The sequence below is a fragment of the Elephas maximus genome, chromosome 14, assembly GCF_024166365.1.
Source record: "Elephas maximus indicus isolate mEleMax1 chromosome 14, mEleMax1 primary haplotype, whole genome shotgun sequence".
NCBI classification, from domain to species: Eukaryota; Metazoa; Chordata; class Mammalia; order Proboscidea; family Elephantidae; genus Elephas; species Elephas maximus.
Genome location: NC_064832.1, coordinates 96,153,868 through 96,179,690, shown reverse-complemented (window position 1 = coordinate 96,179,690; position 25,823 = coordinate 96,153,868). Strand labels below are relative to the sequence as shown.

The 25,823-nt window shown below is 44.7% G+C and overlaps 1 protein-coding gene across 2 annotated transcripts in view; it reads left to right on the top strand.

Annotated features, from left to right (window-relative positions):
* The window catches only part of STARD13 (StAR related lipid transfer domain containing 13), a 264,419-nt gene that overhangs the window by 8,080 nt on the left and 230,516 nt on the right, over positions 1–25,823 (top strand). The gene's annotated exons all lie outside the window — the stretch shown is intronic.

Below are 25,823 nucleotides of genomic sequence, written 5' to 3'. Positions count from 1 at the left end.
CTGATGCTCTGGACCGTCCCCAGGGAGTCTGACTCAGTCTGCGTGGGGCCTGGGTGTCAGTACTTTCTGAACTTCCAGGAGGACTCTACTGTGCAGTCAGGGCTGAGGCTCACTGACTGACATGTGATGACCACAGAGTTCAGTCTAGTACAAGGTCATACTGAAGCTCCTAAGAAGAGGCCAGAACGATACTGTCATATGGCAGGGGCAGGAAAAAAGGCCAGCGTGGCAGGAACATAAGGTACAAAAGGTGGTAGGCAGAAGTGTAGGAAAGGGTGTCAGAGGTATAGTCATGGGCCAGGTGATAAGGTCAGGGGCCAGGTGTAAGATCAGGTTAGATCCTGCTGCCACGTCAGGAAGTTTTCATTTGCTTCTATGTCTGATAAGACCAAAAAAAAAAATCCATTGCCTTCAAGTTAATTCCAACCACTAGCAATCCTGGAGGACAGAGGAAACTGCCCCATAGAGTTTCCAAGGAGCGGCTGTTGGATTTGAACTAGCCAGCCTTTTGATTAGCAGCCATAGCACTTAACCACTGTGCCACCAGGGCTCCTGGGATAAGAAGCAGACGATTTTAAACAGGGAAGTGACCACAGCTGGATAAATTACTACCTGCAGTGGCCCTGGTGAAAGATGAGACAGTGACCTGGACCAGAGTGAGAGCGAGGGAGAGAAAGGGATGCGTCTGGAGACCATGATGCTGAGAGACTGTTTTTTTTGGAAGTGGGGAGAGGAACCAAGACTTGTAGGCTTTTTCATCCAGGTGACTAAGCGGAGGGCAGTGCTGTCTGCTGAGATGGGACACCTAGAGGAGCAGCTTTGCATGTGAAGGGTGCAGAGTGAGGCCTTCCCTCCTGGCCATGTTAAGTGTGGGACGCTTTTTAGACATCCAAGGAGCCCTAGTGGTGCAATGGTTAAGTGCTTGGCTGATGACCAAAAGGTTGGCGGTTTGAATGTGCCCAGCAACTCCATGGGAGAAAGACCTGGCGATCTGCTCCTGTAGAGATTCCAGCCTAGGAAACCCTATGGGGCAGTTCTACTCTGTCATATAGGCTCGCTGCGAGTCGGAATCAACTCAATGGCACACGACAACCAACAACAATTAGACAGCCAAAAGTAAAAGTCAAATAACGAATTGGATGTACAGGCATAGACTGGGGAGAAAAGTCAGAGCCGGAGATGGAAATGTGGGTGTCATTGCAGTATGCTGCCCTAGAAAGCCTTGGGGAAGTTGGGCTTACTCAGGAAGAGAATACAGATAAGAGAAAGGCCAAGGACCAGGGCCCAGGAGAACGCAGTCTTTAGATGTAGACTACATATACAGTTTTATTCTTGTTCTTAGGTGCCGTCTGGCCGATTCCGACTCATAGTGACCCCATGTGACAGAGTAGAACTGCCCCATAGGGTTTTCTTGGCTGTGATCTTTACAGGAGCGGATTGCTAGGCCTCTCTCTCGTGGAGCCGCTGGGTGGTTTGAACCACCAACGTTTTGGTGAGCAGCCAAACACTTAGCCTTTACACCAGCAGGGCTCCATATGTATAAAAACACATATGCGTGTCCTGAGTTACTGGGAATGAGAAAAACAAGGAAACTGTTCCTAAATCCACAGTTCTTACAGCATAACACTAGTAGTACTAGACGGAATGGTTTTTTGTGACAGATTTACTTATTTGGTCACAGAACTGTTGATGAATAAAAATTACCAAAAATACATGTGCCACTAATAAAAATAAGTATGTAATAAAAAATTGCAAAGTGAAAATAAAAATTTTAAATAACATTAGAAGAAACAACTTCTTAAGGTTGCTCCATAATACATATTCAAAAAGAAAAATGTAGTAAATTACATACAAGATAGTCTTCACCTCACTGCTTCTGTGGTTACTATAGCTTGTGGGGTCTAGAGATAATCGAGTTAGAGCTTTGTATCAACGACTTCTTCATTGTTGTGATACCCAGACCCAGTCTAATTTAAAAAAGCTTACCTCCTAAGAAAGGTTCTATATATTGATTTTTCTAGTATTGCATCCACTTACCAGCCATTATCAGTTAGGCTTTGCCCTGATAAAGTTGTTTGAGGTGAATCCCAGAGAAAAGTAGGTTACCAACGTCTTGAATTTTTGGGTTTGTAAGGAGAGCAGCTTGAACCTGACCTAATCTATGTGCTGGGTGACCCTCGGAGGCAACAGAATTCCTTGGGCATTGGAGCAAAGGAAGGACCTGTAAACTCCCTGGTGTTGAGTCGATTCCGACTCCTCACCACCCTGCAGGACAGAGCAGAGCTGCTCCATGGGTTTTCCAAGGCTGTAATCCTTACGGGAGCAGACTGCCACATCGTCCTCCTGGGGATCCGCTGGTGGGTTTGAGCTGCGGACCTTTGGGTTAGCAGCTGAGTGCTTAACCACTGCACCACCAGAGCTCCTATAAGGGAAGGGCAGTGTTCATTAGTGGCTGGTGGTTGCTCTGACCAAACGAGGCACACGCCCAGCTGTTGTTGGGTGCCATCGAGTCAATCCCGACTACTAGAGCCCCATGTGACAGAGTAGAAGTTCCTAGGCTGTGCCTCCAGGGGTTAGTCCTAAGACAGTCTAGTTGAAGGGCAGACATTTTTGTCGTGTTTGTAGTCAATCAGCATTTATTGAGCTGTGAAGCAGCATCTGGGCCAAAGCACATTGGGGCCACAGTGCAGGATATGAATTCAGCACGGTGGTTGCATCCTGCCTCATAAGCTCATAAATTCTGTCAGGCTGCTCAAATCACTTATCTGTTTGACCAGAAATAGAGCAAGCTTCCAGAAACTGCAAAGGACAGTGTAGAATGTCCCGTAACTCCAAAATACTGGATTTGCAAATCTGCTGTGCCAAACCGTCCTACTTTCTCAGACAGCATCTATCCTGAGCAACATTTTTATCCAAAATAAAATTCGCAGAACCTGATGGCTCTGTTATTTTGTTTAGTAAAGAATGTTTTGTCTTTATTTCATCATGGCATCCTGAATTTTTCAGTATTTCCTCTTTCTCCTCCATAAGTTGGAAATTAAGTGAACAATGTTGTCGTCGTTGTTGGGTGCCGTCGAGTTGATTCCAACTCATAGCGACCCTGTGTGACAGAGTAGAACTTCCCCGTAGGGTTTTCTAGGCTGTCATCTTTAGGGAAGCAGGTCACCAGGTCTTTTTCCCACAGAGCCACTGGGTGGATTTGAGCCATCAGCCTTCAAGTTAGCAGCCGAGCGCTTAACCATTAACCACCAGGGTTCCTTAACTGACAATAATTGTGCAAATTCATAAAAAGTAAAACATTTACTAGCAATGATACTAAACTGGAAAGTTTTATAATAAGCTTCTTACCATCTCTCCGTCTGTATCGTCCACAGTGCCACTGGGTGGGTTTGAACCGGCAACCTCTTGCTTGCCAGCTGAGCACAAACCATTTTTGCCACCTGAGACTTTTTCTACCCATATCTCATGAATGCATTCCAGATCCCATCTCCAGCGATTTCCTAGTCCCAAGACCTCAGGCCCCTCCCCTTGCTCTGACTGAGCTAACATCATTAAATGCTAAATGTGTTCTTAGCGTGGTTGGCAGCATCCTGCACAAATCCATTAGTACTGTGGCAGGAATCGTGCGTTATACTAACAGTTTGTCTTTCTGAAAGATCATCTGTTATGGTTCGTTCATCAGAGTCACCGTCAGCTTTAGAGTTATGCAGCTAAGAAACCACCCGCGTGCCCTTGGCCTAAGTGGAATCTGCTGGAGCTGTAATTAAAATGAGGGAGGTTGGGCCAGAGAACTTCTAAGGCCCTATTTAGCTTTAAAGATCAATGAGTCCATAAGACTACAGAGTCAGCCGAAAAAAACACTTAATATTCTAGGTCTTTTAGTTCTATTTCTCTGTGAATTTCATAAGAACACCCCAAGAGGTGAGAGAGAAGTCAGAAGCCCAAAAGTATACCCCCAGATTCCTCCTACCAAAGTCACTCCCCGTGGCTTCCTGGCCCAGATAAACAGCAGTAACTTATTACTAGTACCTTCTGTTATGGAGCCCCGGGTGCTGCAAATGGTTAAGCACTCGACTACTAGCTGAAGGATTAACAGTTCAAACCCGCCCAGAGGCACCTTGGAAGAAAGCCCTGGGAGTCTGCTTCCTAAAGCTCACAGCCTCTCAAACCCTACGGAGCAGTTCTACTCTTCACACAGGGGTCTCTGCGAGTCAGCGCTGACTCGGTGGCAACCGCAACAACAACCACTTCTGTTCTTGGAACAACACCTGCTGTAATTAAAGAGAGGAGGAAAGGAGCCGGAGAAGGTCAGGGTCCTGCAGACACCCCTAGCATCTCAAGTCTTCTCAACGCTCAGGGCCGGCTGTGAGGGATGTGACCTGTGTGGCCACATGGGGCCCCTTGCTCAGAAAGGCTCGCTGCTGGCCGCATGCTGTGTTTCCACTATCTTGAAATTCTCAGTAATTTTTTGTTTTTATTGTGCTTTAAGTGAAAGTTTACAGTTCAAGTTAGTTTCGCATACAAAAATTTATACACACTTTGTTATATGACCCTAGTTGCTCTCTCTATCATGTGACAGTACACTCCTCCTTTCCGCCCTGTATTTTCCATGTCCGTTCAACCAGCTCCTGTCCCCCTCTGCCTTCTCATCTCACCTCCGGACAGGAGCTGCCCACATAGTCTCAAGTGTCTGCTTGAGCTAAGAAGCACACTCCTTACCAGTATCATTTTATGTCTAATAGTCCAGTCTAATTTTTGTCTGAAGAATTGGCCTTAGGAATGGTTTTAGTTTTGGGCTAACAGAGAGTCCGGGGGCCTTGTCCTCTGGGGTCCCTCCAGTCTCAGTCAGATCATTACGTCTGTTCTTTCTACTAGAATTTGGGGTCTGCACCCCGCTTTTCTCTTGCTTCATCAGGGACTCCCTGTTGTGTTCCCTGTCAGGGTGGTCATTGGTGGTAGCTGGGCACATCTAATTCTTCCGGTCTCAAGCTGATGGAGTCTTTGGCTTATGTGGGCGTTTCTATCTCTTGGGCTCATGTTTTCCTTGTGTCTTTGGTGTTCTTCATTCTCCTTTGCTCCAGGTGGGTTGGGACCAATTGATGCATCTCAGATGGCAACTTGCTAGCGTTTAAGACCCCAGATGCCACTCACCAAAGTGGGATGCAGAACATTTTGATAAACTTTGTTATGCCAGTTGACCTAGATGTCCCCTGAAACCATGGTCCCCGGATCCCTGCCCCTGCTCCTCTGTCCCTCGAAATGGAAATTCTCAGTAATTTTTGACAAAGGCCCTCATATTTTCATTTTGCAGCATCCCTGGAAATCACGTAGACAACTTGCAGTCGGGGAATCTGCAAGACAGTCCATGAGCCCTTCATTGGTTATTTGTTGTTGTATGTTGTTGTTGTTAGTGACTGTCAAGTTGGCCCCTGACTCATGGTAACCCCATGCACAGTGGAACAAAATGCTGCCTGGTCCTGAGCCATCTTCATGATCGGCTGTGGATCAGACTGTTGTGATCTCTAGGGTTTTCACTGGCTCATTTTTGAAAGTAGGTTGCCACACCTTTCTTCCTAGTCCCTCTTGGTCTGGACACTCCACTGAAACCTGTTCAGCATCGTGTCAGCCCACAAGCTTCCACTGACAGGTGGATGGTGGCTACACACGAGCTGTATTTGCTGGGGTTTGAACCTAGGTCTCCAGCATGGAATGTGAACAACCACTACCTCTGCTGTTATATAAACCAAAAACCCGTTGCCATTGAGTCAGTTCCGACTCATGGCAACCCCATTTGTCACAGAGTAGAACTGCCCCATAGGGTTTTCTTGACTATATTCTTTACAGAGGCAGATAGCCAGGACTTTCTTCCTTGGCACTGCCGGGGAGGTTCAAACCACCAACCTTTTGGCTACCAGCCAAGGGCAAACTGTGCCACCCAGAGCCTATAGGTAGGACAAAAGCAGTGTATAAACCCACAGGATATTGGATGTAGGAGGGAACTTGGAAGTCTTTTTGAGCGTCGTCAGTGTGTCCAGGCTCATGCTGTGTGCCTTAAGGCCTTGGAGAAAGTGAATTCCCAGGAGAGAAAGCCTGTTTGTTTTATTCGATTGTTTGTTGATTCTGACAGCGCCATTATGAAGTAAGGCAATAGCACTGCCTCCGGTGTTTACAGAGTTATAATTATTACATTTTGGTTATTACACATATTGAAGCAAATACTTTTATTTGTTTTCTTTTTTAGTATCACAGCAAGTAAGTAAATTAAGAAATTGGGACAAAGTGCATCTCTTGCTGTGCTAGACTTTTAGATCCTTGTTTGGAAAACTTCCTAATTAAGCTATTTCTTAATTAAAATTTTATTTATCATGCCCGCGATAGATTAATTCATTAAACGACTTCTATTAAGACCATTGAAGCTATTTCCTGTCTAGGTTTCACCCGGGGCCACTTACTCAAAAAAGGAAAAGAGCAGAGGCAGTGATAAAGCCTGCCATTCATCACAGGATTTTCAGTACGGATCTGCCAGCATCTTATTGTGTTGTCACGCCCGTCTGGGTCTGCAGAGAGTTCTAAAGCTGCCCAGAATCCAGGCTCGTAAAGTCACGTAGGTCAGATCCTGCTTTGCTAGCAGAACTATGCAGGTTGTTGTTGGATGGCTTCAAGTGGATTCTGACTCATAGCGACCCCATATGACGGAGTAGGACTGCCCCATTGGGCTTCCTAGGTTGTAATCTTTACGGGAGCAGATCTCCAGGTCTTTCTCCCGAGGAGCCACTGGGTGGATTTGAACTGCCAACCTTTAAGTTAACAGTGACTGTTTAACCATTGAGCCACCAGGGCTCCTTTTAAAAAGATTGTTCTGTGCTGTCAAGTTGGTTCAACTCACAGTGATCCCATAGGACAGAGTAGAACTGCCCCATAGGGTTTCCAAGGAACTGCTGGTGGATTCCAACTGCTGACCTTTTGGTTAACAGCTGAGCTCTTAACCACTGTGCCACCAGGGCTCCAGCTGAAATACCAAACGAAAACCAAACTCATTGCCATCTAGTTGATTCCAACTCCTAGCGACCCTATAGGACAGAGTAGAACTGCCCCATATGGTTTCCAAGGAACACCTGGTGGATTTGAACTGCCTACATTTGGTTAGCAACTGTAGCCCTTAACTGCTACCAGGGTTTCCAGCCGGAGCTGGAATACATGAGGTGCAAAATAAACACTTACCAAGTGAACAGATAAGCAATAATTATAATATTAAGGGAGTCCCTGGGTGGTGCAAATGGTTTAGCTGTTAACCGAAAAGTTAGAGTTGCCAAGAGGTGCCTCAGAAGAAAGGCCTGGCCATCTACTTCTGAAAAATCACTCATTGAAAACCCTATGGATCTCTGCTCTGCTCTGACACACATGGGGTCGTCATGAGCCGGAGTCGACTTGATGGCAACTAACAACACCAACAACAAACCAGAAGTTTGGTGGTTTAAATCCACCCGGAGGTACTGCAAAGGAAGGGCTGGCGATCTGCTTCCGTAAAGATTACAGCCAGGAAAACCCTATGGAGCACGGCTGTACTCTGATACCCAGGGGGCTGTCCTAAGTCAAAACTGACGCCACAGGGCAACTTCTGTCTTTTTTTAAAGCAGTCACTGGTGACCTGTCTTACCCAGATAGGGTACTGGGGACGCAACATAGAAGACTTCAGATCCTTTCTTTCAAGGAACTTACACCATTTATGACTTCCAGAGGAAATCTTATAATTCTGTCACTTCAGTATATTTGCAGACTGCTTTTGGGTCAATGGTTCGAAGAAGTTTGACAAAATTTCACTAAATTTTTTTTGAGTTCTTTGATTATTCATAAACCCCACCTCTGGTGGACAGCAGATTGTCTTTATCTAACATACTGTTGTTGTTGTTGGGTGCCATCAAGTCTGTTCGGACTCACGGCGACCCCATGTGACAGAGCAGAACTGCCCCCTAGGGTTTCCTAGGCTGTAATCTTTATGGAAGCAGATCGCCAGGTCTTTCTTCCACAGTGCTGCTGGGTGGGTTTGAACTGCCAACATTTTGGTTAGCAGCCAAGCCCATAACTATTACGCCACCAGGGCTCATTTTAACCTACTGACTACAGACAAGAGAAAAAGAATAAAGTGCCAGAAGGAAAGTATTAATTCGGGGTGCACAACTTAAGACTCTCCACAGAGCAGTCTCATTGGACCACTTATCCTGTGTGTTCCCAGAGCCTTGCTCTCTGGAATCCTCAGATCCTGGTGGTCCCCGGAGGGCTCTTCAGATGTCACCAGGGCAGCAGCAAAGTAACCCACATGAAGCAGACCCTCTGTAGTCTTCTTTATGACAAGCACTGAATTGAATTATTGCAGAACGAGCCATCTGCGTGTGAAAGGCAGTGAATTGTTGGAGAACCCAGCAGAAGCAATGCTGAGTTGATCCTACCTCCACTAAGAACTTACTGGCACCTCCGGCAATCGTGCTGCGACCCCCATGTGCTGTTTGGAATGTGAGAACTATGAATCCTGTACTTAGGACCTCAGGGAATTGTGCGCTGAATTAGGAGCCTGTCGGGGTTGTTAGGGGAAAACCCCATCTGTCCCTTAACCCTGTCCCTCTTATTCTCTCTTGGTCAACCTTCCAAAAAGACAACTGGGATTCCCACTCTGGTGGAAACCATTACTCCACACCGTGGAGATGCTGCAAGGCCCGACAATTGTTGTTATCGTGGTTAGGTGTCATCCAGGTAATTTCGACTCGTGGTGACCCCATGTGACAGAGTAAAACTGCCCCGTGGGGTTTCGAGGCTGTAATCTTTACAGGGGAGCCCCGGTGGCACAGTGGTTAACAGCTCAGGCTGCTAATCAGAAGGTTGGCAGTTCAAATCCACCAGCCGCTCCTTGGAAACCCTGTAAAGGCAGTTAGTTCTCCTCTGTCCTGTAGGGTCACTATGAGTCAGAACTGACTTGACAGCAACATTGTGTGTGTGTGTGTGTGTGTGTGTGTGTGTGTTTTGATTTAGTCTTTACAGGAGCAGAGTACCAGGTCTTTCTCCCATGGAGCTGCTGGGTGGGTTAGAACTACTAACCTTTCAGTTAGGCTCCTTTGTAAACTTTAGTGTACTAAAATGGTGTTTAACACGCAAAGAAAATGCTCACAGAGACTCTGGCATGATAGATAGCTTCAGGACCCTCACAGCATAAAGAGCAGCTACAGTAATGCCAGGTGGGGGCGAGGGAGATTTCCTGTTGATTTGTTTTACCTATTTAAAATGAGTTTATACATCCTGTCCTTTGTACAGTTGTTCTGGAAGGAAGCACTTATATTTAACTCCATTGAAATGCAGTGCCTGTGTTTTTGGAGGAGAGGAAGATGAGAATAAATCGCCTTTGTTCTTTTCGTGAATTAATGAATTCTTTCAGCCTCGCTTCTCTACTTGGTGGTAACAGAAAAGTGAGGCTTTGAACAAAGCTGGGCTTCATAGCACTGACAGTGAATTTCTGAGATTCACAAGTTCTGTGTCTGACAGGAAGCTCAGGGGGCAATACGCATTTTTCCTCCTCTTTTCCTGTCCTTTGGATGTGTAGCTTTTGCATAGTTTAATTCCGCTTTGGCACAGACGGCTGGCACTCTCCTGCTAACTGAAAGCTCAGCAGTTTGAACCCATCCAGCAACACCAAGGGAGAAAGGACTGGCAACCTGCTCCCATAAAGATTACGGCCTAAGAAACCCCACGGGTCAGTTCTGTGCTGTCAGATGGCGTCGCTGTGAGCCGGAATCGACTTGACAGCACCCAACAACATGATGGACAAGGGAAGGGAAAAAACCTTCGGAAAATACTAGACAAAAAAGAGTTTTGTGAGGAAAGGGATTCGAACGCCTAGGTTATTACAAGGTTTTAGACGAGGTTTGGTTCGTCTCCACCCCTTTTCCGCCCTCTCCCCACGTGAAATAATCAAGAGACATCTGTGGGGTGAACCCCCGGTTCACAACACAAAGCAGAGTGTCCGGAAGGAGGCCTGCCCCCACTTGCCGTGGGAGCCACTGAGGTCTGATACGCCAGCCCTTGTAGGGTTGGGGTGAAGTTGAGTCGAGCCTTTGCTGATTTAGCATCAGCAGAAAATAATTTTGGTTGCACTAAAAGCATAGTTGTGCCCCTGAGGTTTGGGGAGGAAACCAAAAGCCACTTGTGGTGCTCAAGCAAACTAGTGTCAAGCTTTTTGATGTGTAGAGTCAGAATCCTCTTGATTCCATCTTAAAAGGAGAGGAAAAAAAATGATATACATCTCACATACATACATATATATATATACAGAGCCCTGATGGCACAGTGGTTAAGTGTTCGGCTGCTAACCAAAAGATCGGCAGTTCTAATCAACCAGCTGCTCCTTGGAAACTCCATGGGGCAGTTCTACTCTGTCCTGTAGGCTCGCTATGAGTCATCGGCAGTGGGTCTGGTGTTTTTGGTTTATGTATATGTATAATGTATATGGAAACTCTGGTGGCGTAGTGGTTAAGTGCTACGGCTGCTAACCAAGAGGTCAGCAGTTGAAATCTGCCAGGCGCTCCTTGGAAACTCTATGGGGCAGTTCTACTCTGTCCTACAGGGTCGCTATGAGTCGGAATCGGCTCGACGGCAGTGGGTTGGTATAATGTATATATCTCATACACACCCAAAACCAAACCCTTGCAGTGGAGTTGATCCCACATCATCATGGCAACGCCCCCGTGTGTCAGAGTAGAACTGTGCTCCGTGTTTTCAGGGCTAGTTTTCAGAAGTGGATCATCAGATCTTCCTTCCAAAGCACCTTTGAACAGACTCAGACTGCAGACCTTTTGGTTAGTAGCCAGCGCTTAACCATTCCCACCACCTAGGGACTCCTATGTATATGTACATATAGGCATATACCAACCAAAAAGACCTGTTGCCATGGAGCCGATTCTGACTCATAGCAACCCTACAGGACAGAGTAGAACTGCCCCATAAGGTTTCCGAGGAGCAGCTGGTGGATTTGAACTGCCTACCTTTTGGTTAGCAGACAAGGTCTTAACCACTGTGCCACCATATAGGAGTGTATATGTAGAAACCAAACCAAACCCATTGCCGTCGAGTCGATTCCAACACATAGCGGTCCTACAGGACAGAGTAGAACTGCCCCGTAGGGTCTCCAAGGAGAGATATATATACACGCATGTATACATGTCTCCTGTGTACGTGTGTCTCCCCTATAGGCATACACACACTTTTGATATTAAGGCAGAAAAAAGCGTGGCGTTCCAGGGTCTGCACATACAGGGCCATGAGGATGACATTTATGGCTTAGGTGGGAGAAGCGGCACCCGTTTTCAGAAGGGAAGGTTTTAGGGATAAACCTGACATGATGTGGACGCTCACTGTAAATATATGACCATCAGCCTTCAAGGATTTATTGCCACCATCTGCGTGCTCACAGGAGCCCCTGGGTGGTGCAAACGGTTAACATACTCGGCTGCTAACCGAAAGGCTGGAAGTTCGAGTCCACCCAGAGGTGCCCCAGAAGAAAAGCCTGGTGATGTGCTTCTGAGAAGTCAGCCATCAAGAGCCCTGTGGAGCACAGTTCTGCTCGGACACACGCTTGATTGCAATTGTCTTTTTTTAAATGTATTCACAAGACACATATGATCTTCTTAACTGATGGAAATAGATCATTTTTGAATTAAAGTACTAACCCAAGTATTTTAGTCTCTCAAAAATACATAAATTTCATCCAAACTGGGCTGAGGGCTGTGGGGACCATGGTCTCAGGGAACATCTAGCTCAATTGGCATAATATAGTCCATAAAGAAAATGTTCTACATTCTACTTTGGTGAGTAATGTCTAGGGTCCTTAAAGATTGTGAGCAGCCATCTAAGATACGCTGTGGGTCTCACCCCATTGGGAGCAAAGGAGAATGGAGAAAACCAAAGATACAGAGGAAAGATTAGTCCAAAGGACTAATGGACCACATCTACCACGGCCTCCACAGGACTGAGTTCAGCACAACTAGGTGGTGCCCGGCTACCACCACTGACTGCTCTGAGAGACATCACAATAGTGGGTCCTGGACAGACCTGGAGAAAAATGTAGAACAAAATTCTAACTCAAAAAAAAAGACCAGACTTACTGGTCTGACAGAGACTGGAGGAAACCCAAGATTATGGCCCTGGACGCCCTCAGTAATGAAGTCACTCCTAAGGTTCACCCTTCAGCCAAAGATTAGACAGGCCAATAAAACAAACGTCCAGCCTGGGGCCAAGGACGAGAAGGCAGGAGAGGACAAGAAAGCCAGCAATGGGGAAGCCAAGGTCAAGAACAGAAGAGAGTCGACATGTCATGGGGTTGGCAGCCAATGTCACAAAACAGTATGTGTCTTAATTGTTTAATAAGAAGCTAGTTTGATCTGTAAACCTTCATCTAAAACACAATAAAAAAATACACAAATTTCAAAAGTCACATACAATATCTTTTTATCATTTCAGTAAAAAATAGAAAGCCATGAGGCCAATGGGGAATCTGGAGGTAAGGACACGCTTTTTCAGAAAGTTTTTGTGAACAAATGTGGAAGATTTAAAAAAACAGAAATTGAATAGTAGTTACAATGAACGCCTTGATTTTGAAGCTCAAATTCTATTTCTCTACGCAACACCAGCTTTTGGTTTTGTGTTTGATACAGTTGGTTCATAAAGAAACACGTTTACAGAATCTCTTTGGAACTTTGAGTTCTGCATAAAACGAATCCAGGTTCAAAGTCAGGGATCAGCCCTTCTCTGGCATAAGGAGCTTTTGTTGTGCGGAACCCCAGGAATGCCACAGCTGGGGACACACGGGCTAATAGATTCAGACAGATGGATTTTGAGGAGAGTCTAGAATGTTCACGCCCCTTTAGCAAATGTTTTTGAATATTCTCAAGTAACACACTTAACTTGAAAACAAATATGGGTTTGCTTACTGTGGAGTCAATGGTAATTATTATCATTAGTCGTATATAAAAATATCTGTTCTGCTTTTCCATCTCACAGTGCTGAATTCATATGTCACCTCATGTCTCCAGTCCGTTAGCTGCCTTGTGCATACAGAGAAAGCATACTTTGTGCATACGGAGAAGACATACTTTGTGCATACAGAGAAGACATGCTTTGTGCATACAGAGAAGACATGCTTTGTGCATACAGAGAAGACATGCTTTGTGCATACAGAGAAGACATACTCTGAATTTAAAACAGGCGTTGGCAGGAAATTATTGCAGCTGCTGTGAAATAAGGCACTTTTTTTTTGCCCCACCCCCACCCCCCTTGCCCAAAGTCAGAGTGCTCGTCAGCTGTGGACATAGCCTTATGAAACCCCCCAGGGGAGTGCAAGAAGATCCCGCTGTTGTTTACTCATTTTCCCCTCAGCTGAGACTGTGAAACCAGACCACAAGGGAGAACACTGAAATAGAAGTCACACTGGCCCAAGGAGCAAGGTGTCATTTCTTCTTCGTTTTTTTTTTTTTATTTGTTGTTGCTGTTGTTGAGAATATACATAGAACACACGCCATTTGAACAATTTCTGTGTGTACAGTTCAGTGACATTGATCACATTCTTCAAGTTGTATAAGCATTCTCACCCTCCTTTTCTGAGTTGTTCCTCCCCCATTAACATAAACTCACTGCCCCCTAAGGTTCATATCTAACCTTTCTAGTGGCTGTTGTCAATTTGACCCTATATTGATAGTTCTTAAATGTGCACAATGCTCAAGGCAGATACCCTTTTTTTGTTTTTTTTTTTTAAAGCAGACTTTTTTTTTACTAACTAAGCCAAACTCTTGTTTGGCTTAAAGAAGACTTCAGGGAATATTTTTGATTTAAGGTTTAAAGATTATCTCAGGGCAATAGTTTCAGGGGTTCATCTTTCCTCCCTGGCTCCAGAAACTCTGAATTCCATGAAAATTTGGAATCCAGTTCTGCCTTTTCCCCCGTTTTAATCAGGATTCTTGTATAGAATGTGTAACCAAAATGTTCAGTAATGGTATCTGGCACCATCCAGTTCTTCTGGTCTCATGGCAGAGGAGGCACTTGTTCATGGAGGCATTAGCCACAAGTGGTCATTTCTTACTAGAACCTTCTGTGGAGCCTAGCGATCCAATGCACAGAGGTACATGTATCTCTGTGGTATTGTTTGCCCAGGACCGTTTTCTCCTGGCCATTAACTTAATTGAATGCCAGAACATTGAGCTTAAATGACAGGAAAAGGGGAAAGAGAGAGATTGGAAATAGTGCCATGTGGCAGTCGGATCAACACATGAGGACATGTATTAAAACCGTTGGGGTCTTTCTTGGGCAAGGCACTTTGCTGGGTGCTGTGGGAGCAGCTGAAAAAGAAAAGCTCTCGTAAGACTTACAGCCTAAGTGACACACTTTGTACAACAAGTTGTGTGTTTAATTCTTTAATTATAATTGTGGTAGTTGCTGTGTGAGGGGCAGTGGTGGCTCAGTGGTAGAATGCTCACCTTCCATTGCGGAGACCTGGGTTTGATTCCCAGCTGGTGCACCTCACTCGCAGTCACCACCCATCTGTCGGGGAGGACTGTGTGTTGCTACGATGCTGAACAGGTTTCAGTGGTGCTTCCAGACTAAGACTAGGAAGAAAGGCCTGGCGATCAACTTCTAAAAATCAGCCAATGAAAACCCAGAGGATCACAATGGTCGGATCTCCCACTGATTACGGGGATGGCACAGGAGCAGCCAACATTCTGTGCCCTTGTTCATGGGATTGCTGTGAGTTGGGGCTGCCTCAGTGGCAGCAAACACCACCAACACGTGCTGTGTAAGTAAAGAAAAGGGACAGTGCCAGTGTAGCAAGGGGACCCCACGCATCTGGAGGACTAGAGGATGCTTCTCTGAGGATGTGACCCTTGAGCTAAGGTCTGGAGGGTAGTGTAAATTACTCAGAAGAAAGGGTGAGAAAGAGGATTTTAGGCAGAGGAAGCAAGCATTGCGACGGCTCGGGATCAAGAAAGCATGTGGCTCGGAGCGGGGGTGGAGGACAGATGGTGTAAAGGAGCCCAGAGAATACGGAGGAGATTGGCCTGAGACAAGGCTGCCGAGGGAGGCAGGGCAGACTGCCCAGGCCCGTGAGCCACGTGGAGGAGGTGGGTGCCATTGACACAGCGTCGTCAGCTCTGGGGACCAGCCGCGTGCTGTTCTGTGCAGAACATGCCCACTCTGGTTGGTGCTACTTATTTCGTGGTTGGAAAAAAAAATATTGGAACTTCAAATTTGTTGTATTATTCTGTTATAGGTCCTGTTTGTGTCTCTATAAGGAGCCCTGGTGGTGCAGTGCTTAAAGTGCTTGGCTGCCAACCAAAAGGTTGACAGTTCAAACTCACCAGCCCCTACTCTGTCCTGTAGGGTTGTTATGAGTTGGCATGGACTCGATTGCAATGGGTTTGGGTTTGGTTTGTGTCTATCTCCCTCGCTACACTGCTAAAAAATAAAGTGTGATTTCTTTGTGCCTCATAAGAAAATCATACTCCTTCATGCTCATAACGACCTGGCAGTTTCAACTAATTTATTATCTACAGGGGCCTTGTTTAAGTTGTATATCCTTCAAAAACTGAGCTGCTTGTCCCAATTCCTAGAAATTGGAACTATATTTGAACATTATTGAAATTTGAACATTACTGTAGCACTTACGGGTTTAGCTTTTAAAGGGGGCAGCCCCTTCTTTTTAAATTTTGGAAGGTCTGGTTTATAAAGGGGAAAATAAATCAGCTCTCGTGTACTGAAATAGAAGGCTTCCCGGATCCCATTTCTGAGTAGCCGAATGGAATTTCTGCAGCTTTTACGTCACGTTTGAATGTGCGGCAGCTGCTGGGCCGTTCCTGAGGCCCCAGCATTTGTTCATACGTTAAGCATTTGTTCATTTGTTCATATGTTAAGATGTTCAACATTTTTATGGGCAGACGTCAATTTTTAAGTTTTATCTGAAGAAAACATGCCCTTCCAAGTTGCCAAATACAATTTCAGGTTCATTTGTCAGGAAAGAAAATTATCAGATAAAATTGTAAATGTCCTTACGGTGGTTTGAGTTCTCAGCCAACCTGTGTGGAAAATGGCGTCAACAGGGCGGGTGGGCCGATTCCCCCGCAGGACAAGATTCTACTGATGGCGTTGTTTTGAAGACTCATGTTACCAGGAGTCTGAGGTGTTTATTTGTACATTGTGTACATTATGGAGAACTATAAGCCACTCTGCTGGGTGACATAATCAGATTTTAAAAGTTACATAAAGGGAGCTACCCGATACAAAGGCGAATAGCACTCTGAATTTGGTCGCCGAGCTGGGTTTGGAATGGGATATTCTCGTCAGACAGCTGCGTGTGCTAATCTCACAATCTGCTGTGATTAATGAGCGGGGAATTGATGGTATCTGCTGAACACCCGCTTTATTCAGAACATTCTTGCGTTCACAGGTCAGAGCAGAAAAATAAGAAAAGGGAGAACACTGTCTCCTCTTTGCAAGTAAAAGAGAAATTGACCTTGACACGTAGCGTATGCATCTTTGATGATACTAATAAAGCAACAAAATTTACTAATTACTGTCTACAAAACTGAGTTTATTGATAGTCAGAATAGAGGAAAAAACAAACTCCTATCAGGAAGGATTACTTGCAGAAGACTTCTCAAAGGACATGGATTTGGGTTAGCAGGAAACAAGAAAAACAACATGGACTGATGCTTAGAGCTGGGGGCCAGAGAATAGGAATGGCTCGCTTCTCTGTGTTCTTCTAGTCCCTACATGGTGCACAGTTAATTGCACTTTGTCTGCCAACTGAAAGGTTGCAGGTTTGAGTCCAACCAGAGACGCCTCGGAAGAAAGGCCTGGTGATCTACCCCGGAAAAAAAATCTGCCGTTGGAGACCCGACAGAACGCCATCCTGCTTCGACGCCCATGGGGCCCCCTGAAGCGGATCAACTCAAGGGCGACTGGTACCGTTGGAGACCCGACAGAACACCATCCTGCTTCGACGCCCATGGGGTCCCCCCGAAGCGGATCAACTCAAGGGCAACTGGTAGACTTCGTGTGAGGCCCTGAAGCAACAACGTTTACAGAGTGTCGTTGGACACACCACCTGGTGTCATCTGAATGCGCAACAATTGCTCTTCTAGAAGTAGCCAGGGCTCAATCACCTTGGTTTTTTTTTTTTTTGGTTTGTTTGTTTAATAATATTTCATTGTGTTTCTAGCAAAATTTACCCAGCAAATTAGGTTCCCATTTGACAACTTCTATACAAATTGTTCAGTGACATTTGTTACGTTTTTCACAATGAGTCAACATTCTTTTTAAATGCCTTCTGGTTTTTCTGTTTCCAGTACTCTAGTTTCCCTGTCCTCCTTGTCTTCTCATCTTCTCTTTAGGGTAATTGTTGATATAATCACCTTGTTCTGTTTTTAGACCTTTATTACTATGTTCTGTCATTAGTACTTTATATATGCAAACTCATTTAATATTTATAAGAGTGGACACTACTCTTCCATTTTACAGGGAAAGAAACTGAGGCAGACTGAGGGGAAGTAACTTGTCTAAGGTCACCCATTTAGCAAGAGGGTGAGCAGGGATTTGAACTCAGCGTCGTTCTTCCAAAGCCATGCTCTTACCCATCATAACTATAGGGGCTCATGTATACTGGATGTACAGCAAGGACTGTACACGTATAAGGAGCTCTGGTGGCACAATGGTTAAGTGCTCTGCTGCTAGCCAAAATGTTGGTGGTGTGAACCCCACACAGTGGCTCCTCGGGAGAAAGACCTGGTGATCTGCTCCCGTAAAGACTGTTGTTAGGTTGTTGTTAGGTGCCGTCGAGTTGGTTCCGACTCATAGAGACCCTACGCACAACAGAACGGAACACTGCCCAGTCCTGCGCCATCCTTACGATTGTTATGCTTGAGCTCGTTGTTGCAGCCACTGTGTCAATCCACCTCGTTGAGGGTCTTCCTCTTTTCCGCTGACCCTGTACTTTGCCCAGCATGATGTCCTTCTCCAGGGACTGATGCCTCCTGACAACATGTCCAAAGTATGTAAGACGCAGTCTCGCCATCCTTGCTCCTAAGGAGCATTCTGGTTGTACTTCTTCTAAGACAGATTTGTTCGTTCTTTTGGCAGTCGGTGGGATATTCAATATTCTTCACCAACACCACAATTCAAAGGCGTCAACTCTTCTTCGGTCTTCCTTATTCATTGTCCAGCTATCACATGCATATGATGCGATTGAAAATACCATGGCTTGGGTCAGGCGCACCTTAGTCTTCAAGGTGACATGTTTGCTCTTCAACACTTGAAAGAGGTCCTTTGCAGCAGATTTACCCAATGCAGTGTGTCGTTTGATTTCTTGACTGCTGTGTCCATGGCTGTTGATTGTGGATCCAAGTAAAATGAAATCCTTGACAATTTCAATCTTTTCTGCATTTATCATGATGTTGCTTATTGGTCCAGTTGTGAGGATTTTTGTTTATGTTGAGGTGTAATCCATACTGAAGGCTGTGGTCTCTGATCTTTGTTAGTCAAGTGCTTCAAGTCCTCTTCACTTTCAGCAAGCAAGGTTGTGTCATCTGCATAACGCAGGTTGTTAATGAGTCTTCCTCCAATCCTAATGCCCTGTTCTTCTTCATATAGTCCAGCTTTTCAGATTGTTTGCTCAGCATACAGATTGAATAGGTATGGTGAAAGAATATAACCCTGACACACACCTTTCCTAACTTTAAACCAATCAGTATCCCCTTGTTCTGTCCAAACAACTGCCTTTTGATCTATGTTAAGTTTCCTCATGAGCACAATTAAGTGTTCTGGAATTCCCATTCTTCACAATGTTACCCATAATTTGTTATGATCCACACAGTCGAATGCCTTTGCATAGTCAATAAAACACAGGTAAACATCTTTCTGGTATTCTTGCTTTCAGCCAGGATCCATCTGACATCAGCAATGATATCCCTGGTTCCACATCCTCTTCTGAAACCGGCCTGAATTTCTGGCAGTTCCCTGTCGATACACTGCTGCATCTATTTTTGATTGATCTTCAGCAAACTTTTGCTTGCATGTGGTATTAATGATATTGTTCTATAATTTCCACACTAGATTGGATCACCTTTCTTGGGAATAGGCATAAATATGGATCTCTTCCAGTCAATTGGCCAGGAAGCTGTATTCCATATTTCTTGGCATAGATGAGTGAGCACCTCCAACGCTGCATCTGTTTGTTGAAACATCTCAATTGATATTCCATCAATTCCTGGAGCCTTGTTTTTCGCCAATGCCTTCAGAGCAGCTTGGACTTCTTCCTTCAGTACCATCGGTTCCTGATCACATGCTACCTCTTGAAAAGTTTGAATATCGACTAATTCTTTTTGTATAATGACTGTTTTTTCCTTCTATCTTCTTTTGATGCTTCTTGCATTGTTTAATATTTTTCCCTTAGAATCCTTTACTGTTGCAACATGAGGCTTGAATTTTTTCCTCAGTTCTTCAGCTTGAGAAACACCGAGCCTGTTCTTCCCTTTTGGTTTTCTATCCACCCCCCTGCTCGTAAAGATTACAGCCTAGAAAACCCTATGGGGCAGTTCTACTGTGTCACATGGCGTTGCCATGTGTTGGAATCAACTTGACGGCACTCAACGACAGCAACAATTCTAGTTTTAATCCCAAACTTTATTTTAAAATTTTACCCAATCTGTAAAATCCCGAAGTCTGGGATCCTCTAATCGTCAAGTCTGGAAACATGGTTTGACTTAATTACGAAGGGATCTCAAGGTGTCTCTTCCTGCCATTGCTGTTAGTAGATAATGGTTGAGCCAGCGTGGGTCTCAGTGTTCTTTTAGGATGTTCTCAGGCTGGAGGCACCCGTTCTAAAGTCCCAAAACGTGAGGTCTGGTAATAGGCAAATAAATTCACAACTATGCTGGTTTAACTTCCAACCTCTACTGAGAGAAGTTGACCGGATGCTCTGAGAACACTGACGACTTTGGCAAGACCTCAGCTCAGTGGAAGGAGCTACTGAGTTAGATGATATGAAATGAAGAAGGGAGGGCTTGCCGGGGCAGACACACGCTAAGTCAGGTTTCTGTAGTTTTTAGTTCACATTTGTGTCACAAAGAGAGGTGTCCAAAGGTAACTGCGCTGTAGAGTGAGCTTGTTTTATTCACATCAGTGAAGATGGATGTATGTCAGTCTCTTGATAAAATGCTTTAGAAAGTGTTTTAGGCTGTGTCCCCAAGTGTCTTAGTTATCTAGTGCCGCTATAACAGGAATACCACAAAAGGACAGCTTTAAAAAAGAGAAATTTATTCTCTAGGAGACCAGAAGTCCGAATTGAGGACGTTAACTCCAGGAGAAGGCTCCCTCTCTCTGTAGGTTCTGGAGGAAGGTCCTTGTCATCTATCTTCCCCTGGTCTAGGAGCTTCTCCATGCAGGAACCTTAGGTCCAAAGATGTGCTCTGCTCCCGGAGCTGCTTTCCAGGAGGTATGAGGTCCCTGTGTCTCTCTGCTCACTTTTCTCTTTTATAGCTCAAAAGAGATTGGTTTAAGACACAATCTGATCTTGTAGATTGAGTCCTTTCTTGTTAACATAACTGCCATTAATCCCACCTCAACATCTTAGAGGTAGGATTTACAACACATAGGAAAATCATATCAGATGACAAAATGGTGCGCAATCACACGATAATGGAAATCACGGCCTAGCCAAGTTGACAGACATTTTGGGGGACACAATCAATCCATGACACCAAGGATGGTATAGATTGCACATCTTATCCAAATCTGTGCAAGCCTTTGTAACTATCAATGAATGGTGTGCGTGTGTGTGTGCGTGTACGCGCGTGTGTAATTTGTTTTAGCTCTGCCTCATTCTGTAACCTAAATAAACCTCAGTCAGTCACATACACTCTACACAGAATATGTTACCAGGCACTGGAGGTGATGATATAACTTTCGGTGTCAAGATCTCGGTTACCAGGTATTAGGTGTTCTCATTAAGTGCTGTCGAGTTGATTCCGACTCATCGTGACCCCATGTGACAGAGTAGAAAGCCCTATAGGGTTTTCTAGGCTGTCATCTTTACAGGAGCAGATCCCCTGGTCTTTCTCCTGCGTAGCCACTGAAAGGCTTCAAAGTGCTGGCCTTTCTGATAGCAGCTGAGCCCCACCAGGGCTCTCAGGTATTGGATAGGAGGGAATAAGCCCTAATGGAAGCTAGTCTTGGGAAGACCCCGAACTTCAGTGTGCAGCAGACCTGGGTTTGAGTTCTGGTGCTAGACTTAATCCTTCTGTCCTGTCATTGTCTGTAATGTAGGGGTAATAACACTGATTTCATCAGGTATTTGGTTTATTATAGGTTGTTATAAGAATTACATGAGACAGTGTATTCATTCACTCGGCAAATATTTATTAAGCACCTACTATATGCATAAACAAGGAGCCCTGGTGGTGCAGTGGTTACGCACTTGGTTGCTAACCAAGTGTGGCAATCTGCTTCCATAAAGATGAGAGCCTTGGAAACCCCATGGGGAAGTCCTGCTCTGTCCTATGGGGTCAATATAAGTCCAAATGAGGAGCAGATCACCAGGTCTCTCTCCCCCAGAGCCACTGAGTGGGTTCGAACGGTTGAGGCAGCAGGGTTCCTTACTAACACCGTCATGTGGAAGAGTGGAATTGTACCGAGAGCTGACGATGTCTTTGGGGTTCTGTGGGCATACGATGGAGAGGCAACAGACTAGATGAAGGGAGTTTGGAGGAGGAGATTGGGAAATGCTCTCCAGAAGAGGTTACTCTCAGGATGAATTTTTAAAAATAAATAGAAATTCATCCGTTGAAGGACCAAAGATTGGGGTGAGGAGGTGCTCTCGGCAGAGACAGCTCTGTGTACGGTGATATTTAGGCACCAAGACACAGCACGTGGGAAAGGAAGGGACTGGGATTGCTGACTCAAAACCAAGGTTCCTGAAGGATAAGCAAATGGGTTATTTAATGGGATGGTGGGTTTTACTTATGTAAATTTTTAATTAAGAAAGCAAGCTTTTATTCACGTTTTATGGGAATGAAGTTTTGCAGTGGGGTAGTACTTTCTTCATTCTGTTGTTGCTGGATGTCATTGAGTCGATTCTGACTCCTAACAACCCCGTGTATTACAGAGTGGAACTGCTCTATAGGGTTTTCTTGGCTGTACCCTTTACGGAAGCAGATCTCCAGACCTTTCTGTCACGGAGCTGCTAGATGGGTTTGAACTGCCAAGCTTTCAGTTACCAGCTGCCTGCTGAACTGTTGTGCCACCAGGGCTCCTTGTTTCATTCTAAATACCCTGTTTTTCTAAAGCTAGATATCCACGGCGATGCGCTCATGATAAAAAAAAAAAAAAAAAAAATCTTCCCAACAATGACATTTTGAAAAATTATTACGTTAATTTTTATCAGATGTTTATACAGTTCTTATTTATCCACGTTCCCAGATGATCTATAGCGTTTTGAAAGTATTCAACAGCAAAAACAGTCGTTATACGAGGAGATTAAAAGGATAGAATGGGTTTGGTTTAGAACTTCAATTCTGCTAACTAGGATCTAAGCTTGTTGGAACACACTACACTGAGTAAAGGAGGATATAGAATCAAGGGAACTGGGACTGGGTGGAATGGCTATTATGACCCCAGAGAAGACATGGGGAGCGAGCTAGCTCAACAGGTGGATCGCTCTTCATGGAATTCTTGTTTTGTTATTACAGTTTTGGTCATTTCTTTGATCTGGATGGGATGTTCCAAAATGAAATTTGTCTCTGAGTCCAATAGCAGGTACTTGCATACATATTCGGCACAGTTTTTGTTTCGTTTTGTTTTGTTTTTTTGATTTACAAAGGAAAGCCGTGTTGCCACATGTCCACTCAAATAAATTAGGTTGTCATCTAAGCCAACTCTTGGAAGAAACTCGTCCACAGAGCAAAAAGCGTAAAACATATCAGTGAAGAACACTGAGAACTGGCAGATGGCTCATTTTCTTCTTTTTTTATTTTTAAAACTTTATAACTTATTTTATTTGTGTTGTTGTTGAGAGTATCCGCAGCAGAACGTGCACCAACTCAACAGTTTCTACCTGTAGGGCTCAGTGACCTTGATCACATTCTTCAAGTTGTACAACCGTCCTCACCCTCCTTTTCTGAGTTGTTCCTCCCCCATTGACATGAACTCACTGCCCCCTAAGTTTCCTATCTAACCTTTCCAGTTGCTGTTGTCAATTTGATCCCATATAAATAGATCTTGGAAACCCTGGTAGTGCAGTGGTTAAGAGTTTGGCTGCTAACCAGAAGGTTGGCAGTTTGAATCCATCAGACGCTCCCTGGAAACCCTATGGGGCAGTTCTAGTCTGTTCTATAGGGTCACTATGACTCAGAATTGACTTGACAGTAATGGGTTTGATTTTTTCTTTTTTAGATAGATCTTGAAAGAGTACAATGCTCAAGGCAGACATTCTTCACTAATTAAGCTAAGCCGATATTTGGTTTTAATAAGACTCGAGGTGCCATCTTTTGGCCTTTTTCCTGTGTGACAAACACACATGCTGACGTGTAGAACCGTGGGAAATGAGGGGGTCAGGTGGGGGGTGGGGGAGGCAGCTGAGGGGGAGCAGGCAGAGTTGGTTATAGTTTCTCGAGATAGAAGTGCAGGCAGTTAATGCCCTGACGAGGGAATTTCAACTTGAAAGACTATGTCCCCCAGCCAGGTGGCATCTAGAGGTGATGATTGCCATTCAGGGAAAAGGAACAAGGAATACAGCATTTTTATCATTTTCTCCTTAGGGTAAAATGAGTTGTTTTTCTTTAATAAAAGCAGGGACTTAAATATGGAACCTCAGAGTTTTATTGTCAAAATGGAGGAAACCTTAAGATCAACTGTAAAAATGCTTTGTTGATTAGATGGTATTTCAGCTTATATGTGTGTGTGTGTGTGTGTGTGTATATACACACATACATCCCAAACCCATTGCCGTCAAGTCGATTCCAACTCATAGAGGCCCTGTAGGACAGAGCACAACTGCCCCGTAAGGCTTCCGAGGCTGTCATCTTTATGGAAGCACACTGCCACAGCTGTCTCGTGCTGAGTGGCTAGTGGGTTAGAACCACCAACTTTCAGTGCCAGCTGAGTGCTTTAACCAGTATGCCACCAGGGCTCATCATACATAGGCATATATAGAAACAAAACATGAAAGATTCATACAGTGTTTCAATGTACAGCTTTCTAAAGAGCAACTGTAAATCAAAACCAGCTGCAGCCAAGTCAGTCTGGACTCATGGCACCCCCGTGTGACAGAGTAGGACTGCCCTTTAGGGTTTTCTAGGCTGTAATCTTCATGGAGGCAGATCTCCCGATCTTTCTTCTGCAGATCCACTGAGTAAGATCAAACCACCAGTCTTTCTCACCCCGAACTGCAAACCAAAAGGTTGACGGCCCGAGTCCACCCAGGGGTGCCTCAGAAGAAAGGCCTGGCCATCTACATCTGGAAAAATTGGCCATTGAAAACTGTATGGAGCCCAGTTCTACTCTGACTCACTTGGGGTCGACTCTGCAGCCCCTGCTTTTCCTGAGATCTTCAAAGGCAGATATTGTGTTAATCGTGTTGGTCATTGTATTCTCAGTGTCAAAACATAGGAGATGATCAGTAAATATTTGCTGAATGAGTGAAGTTTTCAACGTTTTCTTTCAGGTCCCTGTAGGGGAGATGATAAAGGTAAACAAACAGCTGTGATAGAAAAAGTGGGATCAAAAGAGAAGTGTAAACAAAATGTTTTGGGGGTTCACTTGTGGTCAAATTCACGTCCAATTGTGGGGACACATGTTTATAAATAAAATTTATAAATCGTTGTAATAATTTGGATGGGTCTTGAAGAGTCTGGTCGAATTTCAACAGGTGGAGATTGTCGGAGATTGTCACTTTTTTAGAAAACTCTGACTTCCACCATTACAGAATGTCTTCATTTAGAGATGTGGCATTAAAACATTATACAGTAATCTTATCTTTATGTCTGCAGGGAAAATCTAGTATTTTTAAGTGAAATTTCTTTTTCATCACATGGAATGTTAATAAATGTTTCCTTTTAAGATTTAAAGGGAGGGACTTGGAATTTAATTCTGTGAACACATTCCTGTCAGAGTTGAAAGTATTTTGGTAGCAGATGATCGACTTCGGCTCTTTCTCAGAGCTAAACACCTAGTCAGTGAGACCTTTAAGGAGAATACTTTTACTTTTAATGATCGATCATACAGAAGCTATGACCTAAATAAAACAGAAATGAAGCGATCTCTAAAATACCTTCCTAACCCCATGAGGGAAACCCCGGTGGCGTAGTGGTTAAGAGCTACGGCTGCTAACCAAAAGGTTGGCAGTTTGAATCCACCAGGTGCTCCTTGGAAACTCTATGGGGCAGTTCTGCTCTGTCCTGTAGGGTCGCTATGAGTCGGAATCGACTCGATGGCAACAGGGTAGGAGCCCTGTGAGACACCTGTGGCTCAGTAGCAAGATCTGAGACCCTGAAATCAAGGGCTCTGGGTCTGTGCTGTCTCCTCTGTCAGCTGATTTCACAACCTGAGAGAGCCCACAAGCTCATCTTCCTTGTTTATCAGAAAAAAGGAGGAGGTTTATTAGGACAGTGTCTCTAAAGCCTTAATGTATGCAGGAATTGCCTGGGCTCCTGTTTAGAAAGCAGATTCTGAGCGCCTGGGGTGGCAGGGGCTGAGTCTGCATTTAAGAAGCCCCCGGGGGAAGCAGTTGCCGCTGGTTGCTCCCT